This window comes from Lithobates pipiens, unplaced genomic scaffold, assembly GCF_037356315.1.
Source record: "Lithobates pipiens isolate NorthernLeopardFrog02 unplaced genomic scaffold, aLitPip1_a1.2 Scaffold_23, whole genome shotgun sequence".
NCBI lineage: Eukaryota > Metazoa > Chordata > Amphibia > Anura > Ranidae > Lithobates > Lithobates pipiens.
Window position 1 is genome coordinate 331,871,901 of NW_027507785.1, and position 10,320 is coordinate 331,882,220.

The 10,320-nt window shown below is 47.2% G+C and overlaps 1 protein-coding gene across 2 annotated transcripts in view; it reads right to left on the reverse strand.

The window, feature by feature from the left end:
* The window catches only part of LOC143926712 (vitamin D3 hydroxylase-associated protein-like), a 70,352-nt gene extending 62,752 nt beyond the window's left edge, over nt 1–7,600 (reverse strand). The window contains exon 1 of one of the 2 annotated variants that reach the window (XM_077450731.1): nt 7,152–7,600. The gene's annotated coding sequence lies outside the window, so the exon portion shown is untranslated. The remainder of the gene's footprint in view (nt 1–7,151) is intronic. The other variant, XM_077450729.1, reaches the window with a different exon arrangement.
* Nucleotides 7,601–10,320: the final 2,720 nt, after the last annotated feature.

The window sequence follows — 10,320 nt, forward strand, 5'->3', positions numbered from 1 at the left end:
AGTGATTGGTTAGAGAGGATAAATATTCCTATCTCAGTCATTGGTTCCTCCCACTCTGCCTACTGGATTTCTTCTGCTGGCCACTGTTGAAGAAATGAAAGGTCGGGACCTGAGCAGAGCACATGAAAGGTAAGTCCGGCGGGCTACGGCCACAGACACCATAAACGACATGTAAGAGAGACTTCGTGGTTGACTGAATTTGGCGGCAAGAGAACAAGTCCCCACCCCCCTTCTGTCCTGCTAGAACATTGTCTCTCCTTCTGAGGCCAACCCATCCGCCATCTTGTGTCTCACTCCATGCCAGAGGTCTCCACATGGCATTCCCGGCCTTTGGCCTTTTACATGCCTAAGGAAGGAATGTTCACACAAGTAGTTTGCTGCACTTTACTGATGGGACCCAGGAAATAGCAGAACAGTAACATTGCCGGGACTTACCCTATGTTACCAAAAGTATTGGGACGCCTGCCGTTACACGCACATGAACTTTTTTTTTTTTTTTTTTTTTAAACTTTATTTCTTTATTAACCACCTCGCGCCCGCCCTATAGCCTCATGATGGCCGTAGAGCAGGCGCTTTCGTCCGGGGGGCCGTCCCTGGACGTTCTAATGTTTACTTCCGCAATGTGCACCGCCGCGGGCGCGCATCGCGGAAGTTCTGTGTTTGCCGTGTCCCCCGGGGACAGGCAAACAGAGATCGCTGTAAACGGCCAATCACAGCGGCCGTTTACAGCGCGATCGGCGTGTCCAATGTATGTAAACATATGAGATCATCTCTCAGCGCCGCTCTCCCTCCTCACACAGACAGAGTGTGAGAGGGGAGAGATGAACGGCTGCAGCGGCAGCCGTTCTGTTTGCTTTGATTTAAAAAAAAAAAAAAAAAGTAAAAAAAAAGTGCCATCCTCCCCCAGTGCCCTCCTCCCCCAGTGCCATCCTGCCCCAGTGCCATCCTGCCCCAGTGCCATCCACCCCAGTGCTACCTGCCCCCAGTGCCACCTGCCCCCAGTGCCATCTGTCATCAGTGCCACGTGTCATCAGTGCCACATAGTGCCATCTGTCATCAGTGCCACGTATTAGTGCCATCTGTCATCAGTGCCATGTATCAGTGCCATTTGTCATCAGTGCCACCTGTCAGTGTCACGTGCCATCTGTTGTCAGTGTCACGTGTCATCAATGCCACTTATCACTGCCATCTGTCATCAGTGTCACGCATCATCGGTGCCATGTCTTAGTGCCATCTGTCATCGGTGGCACGTATTAGTGCCACGTATTAGTGCCATATGTCATCAGTGCCACGTATTAGTGCCACGTGTCTTCAGTGCCATGTGTTAGTGCCACATGTCATCAGTGCCGTTTTTTTTTTTTTTTTAAAGCCAGCAGCTACAAATACTGCAGCTGCTGACTTTTAAAATAATGACACTTACCCGCCCAGCGCGCCCGTGATGTCGGCACCCGAAGCCGATCTCTCGATCGTCTCTCGGGTGCTGCCGCCGCCATCTTGGGTATGGGAATCAGGAAGTGGAGCCTTTCGGCTTCATTTCCAGGTTCCCTACTGCACATGCGCGAGTCGCGCTGCGCAATAAGGATGGTCGCCGCTGCCTCTGGGATCCGTGTGTTTCCCAGCAGGCAGCGGGGGACTTTCGGAAAGGGCGTAGATTCTGCAGAATCTACGCCCCTTTCCGCAGATAGCTATGCCGGAAGTGGGTGCAGATACCTGTACTGTACAGGTACCTGCACCCCCCTCCCCCCTGAAAGGTGTCAATTGTGGCGCCGAAGGGGGGGGGGGGGATTCCAATGAGCGGAAGGTCCACTTTAGGGTGGACCTCCGCTTTAAAGTCCCTTGTTTTATATATAAGGCTTTCTCTTTAACAATTGCCACATTCATGCTATTTATCCATTCTCTACCGGACGGAGGCGACACCGACAACCATCTTAGGGCAATCAGTTTCCTTGCCTGAAATAGGCATCTCAGAACCGCCGTCTGGCTGCTTTCCCGGGTTTCCAACTCCCTCAACTAATCCCAGGAGACAATACTTCACCTCCATCCTGGTGGAGGTTCCAAACACCCGATCAATGGTTCCTGTCACCTCCGTCTAGTAGCGGATCAACTTCGGGCATCTCCAAAACATATGAATCATGTATCCCTCTATGTCCCCGCCCCGGGGGGGGGGGGGGGGCAGCTTGCATTACTGCTTACTGACTGGTTGCTGGAGGTTACAGCACACATTACACTCACTAATTAGTTGCTAGAGGTTACAGCAAATGATTTCTGCTTCTTAATTGGTTGATAGAGATTACTGTACAGTAATACTGCTCACTGATTGGTTGCTAGAGGTTATAGCACATCTTCTCCTCACTGCAGGGGGCGTGATCTACATATGAATGCCGCCTTTATTTACATATCAATACCACCGACCGCAGCTGTTTACTTATAAATGCAGCCATTATTTACATATGAATGCTGGTTATTTACATGTAAACACAGGGTCTGCAGGTGAGTCATCTATACACAACAACGGGGCAGAGCTGGGCAGCATTAGTACCAGCACATCACACTGAGATATCGTGACAAAAACTTCAAGGGACAAGAGAATTTAAACAGGGATAATTGGCAAGTATGAGGCAGCTGCTTTGGGCCCCACTACAATGACAGGGCCCAGGGCAGCTGCCCCTTTTGCCCTGCCTTAAAGACGGCCCTGTAGGGGTCTCTATCCCTCCCTTTCTCCCCTTCTTTATATGTGGGTATATTTTCTAAATTAAACCTTTTCCTGTTTCTGCATTAATTATTTTTTGAAGAACTGGGATTGCGCTCCATTCTAAAGGTCCTCCCTCTAAACTGCTCCTCCAGTGCGTGCCTGACCTGCAAATACTTCTAGAAGGATTGATTTGGTAGAGCAAAATAATCTCTCAGTTCCTGAAAGGTTTTCAGGGCACCATCTTGGTATAGCTGAGCGATAAATTTTATTCCACATCTCTCCCATTCTCTTACTGTCCCCATCTTCTGCAGTTCTCCCAATTTACTATTCTTCCATAAGGGGGTATGCTCATTAAATCCTCTGTATTTTAATATGGCCTTCGTTGTGTCCCGCACTCTCGTCATTAACCACTTAAAAGGGTTGTAAAGGTTCGTTTTTTATTTTCTACATAGGTTCCCCTAAGCTAGTGCATTGTTGGTTCACTTACCTTTTCCTTTGATTTCCCTTCTAAATGTTTTTTTGCTTTGTCTGAATATCTCACTTCCTGTTTCTCCTCAGTAAACTTCTCACCATCATCCGAGCGGTGGTTAGTCAGCCAGAACAGCTTACTGAGGAGGAACAGGAAGTGAGAAATTCAGACAAAGAAAACAAAGAAAAAAAAAAAAACATTTAGAAGGGAAATCGAAGGAAAAGGTAAGTGAACCAACAATGCACTAGCTTAGGGGAACCTATGTAGAAAATAAAAAACGAACCTTTACAACCCCTTTAAGGACCACCGTATTGCCAATGTACATCATTACAATGGCACCGGCAGGCACAAGCATGTACATGTACGTGCTCGCCTTCCAGCGGGTGGGGGGTCCGATCGAACCCCCTCCTGCTGGATACGGCGGTCCGTTTTGCTTCAGGAGCGATCCGGGATGAGGGGATGGCAGTTGGTTTCTGGCCACCCCCCTCTCGATCGCTCCTGGCGAATGAGAAGCTTCCTCCCACTGTGTATTGTATACACAGGCAGGGAGGAAGTGATGTCATTCTCCTCGGGGCGGACTACGAGGAGAAGACAGAAAGTAAGTGCACCAACACTACACTGACATGTAGGTACACACAGGCACACAAACCCTCCCCCCGATCCCCCACCACCTGATCGGTAGCGTTTTATATTTAAATCTGGAAGGCAGTGCTTGGTTTTCGGGGTCCCGTACGTGGCTAGGCTCCCAGAGAGTCCCACACATGTGGTATCCCCGTACTCTGGAGAAGCAGCAGAATTTATTTTGGGGTGCAATTTGACTTCTGCCCATAGCATGTGTGAGCAATATATAATTTAGTGACAACTTTGTGCAAAAAAAAAAAAAAAATTGTAATATTCCCGCAACTTGTGGAAAAATATAAAATATTTCATGGACTCAACATGCCTCTCAGTAAATAGCTTGGGGTGTCTACTTTCCAAAATGGGGTCATTTGGGGGGTTTTGTGCTATTTTGGCATTTTATGGCCTTCGAAACTGTGATAGGTAGTGAGGAGTAAAATCAAAAATTTGCACCCTTAGAAACCCTGAAGGCAGTGATTGGGTTTTGGGGTGCCGTACGCAGCTAGACTCCCAAAAAGTCCCACACTTGTGGTATCCCCGTACTCAGGAGAAGCAGCAGAATTTATTTTGGGGTGTAATTTCACATATGCCCATAGCATGTGTGAGCAATATATCATTTAGTGACAACTTTTTGTAAACTTTTTTTTTTTTTGTGTCATTATTCAATCACTTGGGACAAAAAAAAAAATATTCAATGGGCTCAAGATGCCTCTCCACAACTTCCTTGGGGTGTCTACTTTCCAAAATGGGGTCATTTGGGGGGGGGGGGTTGTATTGCCCTGCCATTTTAGCACCTCAAGAAATGAGATCGGCAGTCATAAATTAAAAGCTGTGTAAATTCCAGAAAATTTACTCTAGTTTGTAGACGCTATAACTTTTGCGCAAACCAATAAATATTCGCTTATTGACATTTTTTTTACTAAAGAATAAGAATAAATGGCTGAATAAATTTTGTCCTAAATGTATGACTAAAATTGAGTTTGTTCGATTTTTCTTATTAAAAAAAAGTAGAAAATATCATTTTTTCTCAAAATTTTAGGTGTTTTTCCATTGATATCGCAAAAAATAAAAATCGCAGAGGCAATCAAATACCATCAAAAGAAAGCTCTATTTGTGGGAAGAAAAGGATGCAAATTTCGTTTGGGTACAACATTGCATGACCGCGCAATTACCAGTTAAAGCAGTGCAGTGCGAAATTGTAAAAAGACCTCTGGTCCTTAGGCTGACAATTGGTCCGGGGCTGAAGTGGTTAAACTCAAGGTAGGGCGTCCTAATAGGAAGGATCCGGCCTCCAGAGCTTCCACTATTGAGTCACGTGGTGTGTTTTGTAGGAGCATTTTTCTCCCTGCCTCTCCCCCTTCTAAATCACACCCCCCCCCCCCCATATACTGGAGTTGTGACGCGAGGAAGTAGCTAAAGGGGTGTGGGAGCGCTACTCCTCCTTCCTGTTTTTGTAACTGCAGAGTACTCAATTGAATTCTTGCCGACCCCCCCTTCCAAATCAGTTCCCTGAACACCGTGTCTATCTTTTGAAACCACATTTTATATAACCAAATTGGGGAGTTATGCAGTACATAGAGAAGCTGCGGCATCCATATCATTTTCATTAAATTACAGCGACCTGCTCACACACATGAACTTTAATGACCTCCCAGTCTTAGTCCGGAGGGTTCCATATTGAGTTGGCTCCGCTCTTTGCTGCTATAACAGCTTCACCTCTTCTGGGAAGGCCGTCCACAAGGTTTAGGAGGGTGTCTATGGGGATGTTTTACCATTCTTCCAGAAGAGCATTTGTGAGGTCAAGTACTGATGTTGGACAAGAAGGCCTGGCCAAACATTCCCATAGACACCCTCCTAAACCTTGTGGACAGCCTTCCCAGAAGAGGTGAAACTGTTATAGCTGCAAAGGGTGGGCCAACCCAATATTGAACCCTACGGACTAAGACTGGGATGTCATTAAAGTTCAGATTTCGGATCAGTTGTCGTTGCATCGACAGCTCAGTCATTATGCTTATTATGAGGGGCTCCCACCATCCCTGTGCTATGCTGACTTCCTCCTGGGGCTGTACCTCTGCTGTGCATATTATGAGGGGCTCCCACCATCCCTGTGCTGTGCTCATTATGAGGGGCTCCCACCATCCCTGTGCTGTGCTGACTTCCTCCTGGGGCTGTACCTCTGCTGTGCTCATTATGAGGGGTTTCCACCATTCCTGTGCTATACTGACATACTGAGCACAGCAGGGGTACAGCCCCGGGAGGAAGTCAGCACAGCACAGGGATGGTGGGAGCCCCTCATAGTAAGCAGCCCCAGGAGGAAGTCAGCATAGCACAGGGATGGTGGGAGCCCCTCATAGTAAGCAGCCCCAGGAGGAAGTCAGCACAGCACAGGGATGGTGGGAGCCCCTCGTAATAAGCAGCCCCAGGAGGAAGTCAGCACAGCACAGGGATGGTGGGAGCCCCTCATAGTAAGCAGCCCCGGGAGGAAGTCAGCACAGCACAGGGATGGTGGGAGCCCCTCATAGTAAGCAGCCCCAGGAAGAAGTCAGCATAGCACAGGGATGGGTGGGAGCCCCTCATAGTAAGCAGCCCCAGGAGGAAGTCAGCACAGCACAGGGATGGTGGGAGCCCCTCATAGTAAGCAGCCCTAGGAGGAAGTCAGCACAGCACAGGGATGGTGGGAGCCCCTCATAATATGCACAGCAGAGGTACAGCCCCAGGAGGATGTCAGCACAGCACAGGGATGGTGGGAGCCCCTCATAATAAGCAGCCCCAGGAGGAGCAGGCGAAAACTGGACCAGCGGTGCATGGCAGACAATCCGCTTCTCTCTTTCTCATCTAATGAAACTTCCTATTTCGTATAGGAAATTCTTCAACGGAATTTCGTATTTCGGATAAAAACCAAACGTCCATCAGCATCGACTGTCATATTGAGGTATATTTTTGTCTTTAAAGTCATCGTAACGAACGTTCATACAAATTAACGAACCTAACGACAATTCGTATTTCGTACGAAACGAAACGGAATTTCGGACACGAAATACGAAGTACGAATTAATTTTAATATGAACCGGAACGGAACAGAACGAAACTAATTTATTGACGGCGCCCATGTCTATCAGTAGCCCCCCTTCTCCATAGATACACCTCTCCCGGGACCCTCACACAGGCATCCCATAGCCTGGCCTAAAAGGCTTTTTGCCCTAACCCCATGTCGCTCCATAAGGGGCAGAAAGACTACAGCCTGCTCCTCCTTGAGTACAGGCCCATTCCTCACGGGCACTTACCCCAATCAGGGCCTACACATGCTGAAAGGTGCGTTTTCACCTATACTCACTAGTCCTGACTATCATCTTATTATCTAATTATAATTACCTTTCATCGGCTGATTCCGTTGCTTCTCACCCAAATATCTCTCTGTGTATAGGAAGCAGCGTACACGAATGATTGACACAGCAAAGTGGCTTCGTACTCTGTTCAGTTTATTATCCTGTACATGGCATTAAATAATATTGAAATGTAGGCGTTTCCGACCATCGTCCACCAATAAGGGGTACATATTCAAATGAAACATTTCCTTTTTAACATACTGTTGGATAGCAACATGTTTTCTTTCATCATATATAAAATCTAGATATACCCGAGCCTTCCACATTCCTGGGGGCCGCCTGGAATGTAACAAGTTGCATATCAAAGCTTCGTAGCATATCAGAATGTTCATCTGAAAGAAGAGCGAGGCCGAACAAGAGCTTGGCTCCTGGCCAACTGCATACCTCCCAACAGTCCCGGACTCCGAGGGACTGTCCCGGACTCCGAGGGACTGTCCCAGACTCCGAGGGACTGTCCCGGACTCCGAGGGACTGTCCCGGACTTCGAGGGACTGTCCCTGATTTGCAGCAATGCCCCTCATGTATATAAAATGCACTTTTTATCTTTCAAAAAAAGTGTTTCCCGGCGCTAAACCTTTCATCCGATTTCTAAATTGCTGCATTTGTACATTTTAAAAGCCAATATAAAGGAAGAGTAGTGGTAAAAAAAAAAAAATGGATTTAACCACTTCAGCCCCGGACGATTTTACCCCCTTCCTTACCAGACCACTTTTTTGCGATTCGGCACTGCGTCGCTTTAACTGACAAATGCAACGCGACACTCAAAGAAATTGACGTCATTTTTTTCCCCACAAATAGCGCTTTCTTTTGGTGGTATTTGATCACCTCTGCGGTTTTTATTTTTTGCGCTATAAACAAAAGAAGAGCGACAATTTTGAAAAAACACAATATTTTTTTACTTTTTGCTATAATAAATATCCCATTTTAAAAATCAGTTTAGGCCGATACGTATTCTTCTACATATTTTTTGGTAAAAAAAAAAATCGCAATAACCGTATATTGATTGGTTTGCGCAAACCTTATAGCGTCTACAAAAGGCGATATATTTATGGAATTTTTTTTTTTTTTACTAGTAATGGAGGCGATCTGTGATTTTTTTCGTGACTGCGACATTGTGACGGACATATTGGACACTTTTGACCCATTTTTGGGACCATTCACACAGCGATCGGTGCAATAAAATTGCACTGATTACTGTGTAAATGTGACTGGCAGGGAAGTGGTTAACACCAGGGGGCGCTGCAGGAGTTAATATATTCCCTATGGGAGTGATTCTGTGGGGGGAGGGGACTCGCTAGGGGAGGAGACCGATCGTGTTTCTCTGTACTGAGAACACACCATCGGTGTGTTTACATATACAGATCCACAGTCCTGTTGTGTTCCCGGGCCATCGCGGGTGCCATTGTGGCTGCCGGGCACATGTACCGGGTCCCGAGTGACGCCGGGAATGGGAGGACGTCATATGACGCCCACTCAGAGTGGGAGAGCCCATCTGCGGGCGTCATCTGACTATGGGTGGGTAGGGAAGTGGTTAATGAACCTTTTTTTTTGGGCTAATTCTCCTTTAAGGGGGTGTGGCAGTGGGGCGTGTCCTGTGCCTACCTACATTTGCTAGTAGGTGTCCCTCATTCCCATCTCAAAATGTTGGGAGGTGTGCAACTGGCGTGATAGCACTCTGCAAGCAAGCTTCAAAAAGGACCGTGGCTGACAAGACGATTGATGAATGTCTGGCTACAGAAGATCAAAGGGCCAGCTAGTGTCCTGGTGGAGACTGAGCTGTAGAGAGGGCTTCTCTTGCACCTCCTCACCACTCAGCAAGGCTCATGTGTCAGTGTTCCGTTTAAATAACTGCTGGGCGCCCAGACGTGCACGTGTGTGCGCATCTGTGTGTGCATGTGCGCGAATTGGCTCACGTCTATGCGCGCCCACACCTGTGCCCATACACATTGGTGTGCAGGTGTACGTCTGTTAGCCAAACTTCCCTTACAGCTAGGAACTGCCCCTACCCTGTTTCCCCAAAAATAAGACCTAGCGTGATTGTCTCTGCCACAGAGGTTCCAGGTTACAGGGCGGACAGACCTATAATATATTAAAAGGACTACCTCTTGGCTAAATCTAATTGGACAGGAGGCTAGTGGGGTGTGGTTACGAGTGGGTCTGAATGAATGTGTAAAAAGTGCACACAGAAGGGAAATCGCCCCTTTTTACTCTTGGCTATCCCCCCCCCTCCCAAAAAAATCAAAGAGATGCTGTCTGCTACAGAGGTTCCAGGTTGCAGGACGGGTTCACACTATGAAAAACACAGGAACGTGATGTGCGTTCTGTGCAATGCACATGTGAACCGGGTGCAATTTCAGCCTGTATTATGTCTGCAGTCTCTGACCATCTCCTGTATTATGTCTGCAGTCTCTGACCATCTACTGTACTATGTCTGCAGTCTCTGATCATCTCCTGTACTATGTCTGCAGTCTCTGATCATCTCCTGTACTATGTCTGCAGTCTCTGACCATCTCCTGTACTATGTCTGCAGTCTCTGACCATCTCCTGTACTATGTCTGCAGTCTCTGACTGTCTCCTGTATTATGTCTGCAGTCTCTGACCATCTACTGTACTATGTCTGCAGTCTCTGACCATCTCCTGTACTATGTCTGCAGTCTCTGATCACCTCTTGTATTATGTCTGCAGTCTCTGACCATCTCCTGTACTATGTCTGCAGTCTCTGATCATCTCCTGTACTATGTCTGCAGTCTATGATCATCTCCTGTACTATGTCTGCAGTCTCTGATCATCTCCTGTACTATATCTGCAGTCTCTGATCATCTCCTGTACTATGTCTGCAGTCTCTGACCATCTCCTGTATTATGTCTGCAGTCTCTGATCATCTCCTGTACTATGTCTGCAGTCTCTGATCATCTCCTATACTATGTCTGCAGTCTCTGATCACCTCCTGTATTATGTCTGCAGTCTCTGATCATCTCCTGTACTATGTCTGCAGTCTCTGACCATCTCCTGTACTATGTCTGCAGTCTCTGACCATCTCCTGTACTATGTCTGCAGTCTCTGATCATCTCCTGTACTATGTCTGAAATCTCTGATCACCTCCTGTATTATGTCTGCAGTCTCTGACCATCTACTGTATTATGTTTGCAGTCTCT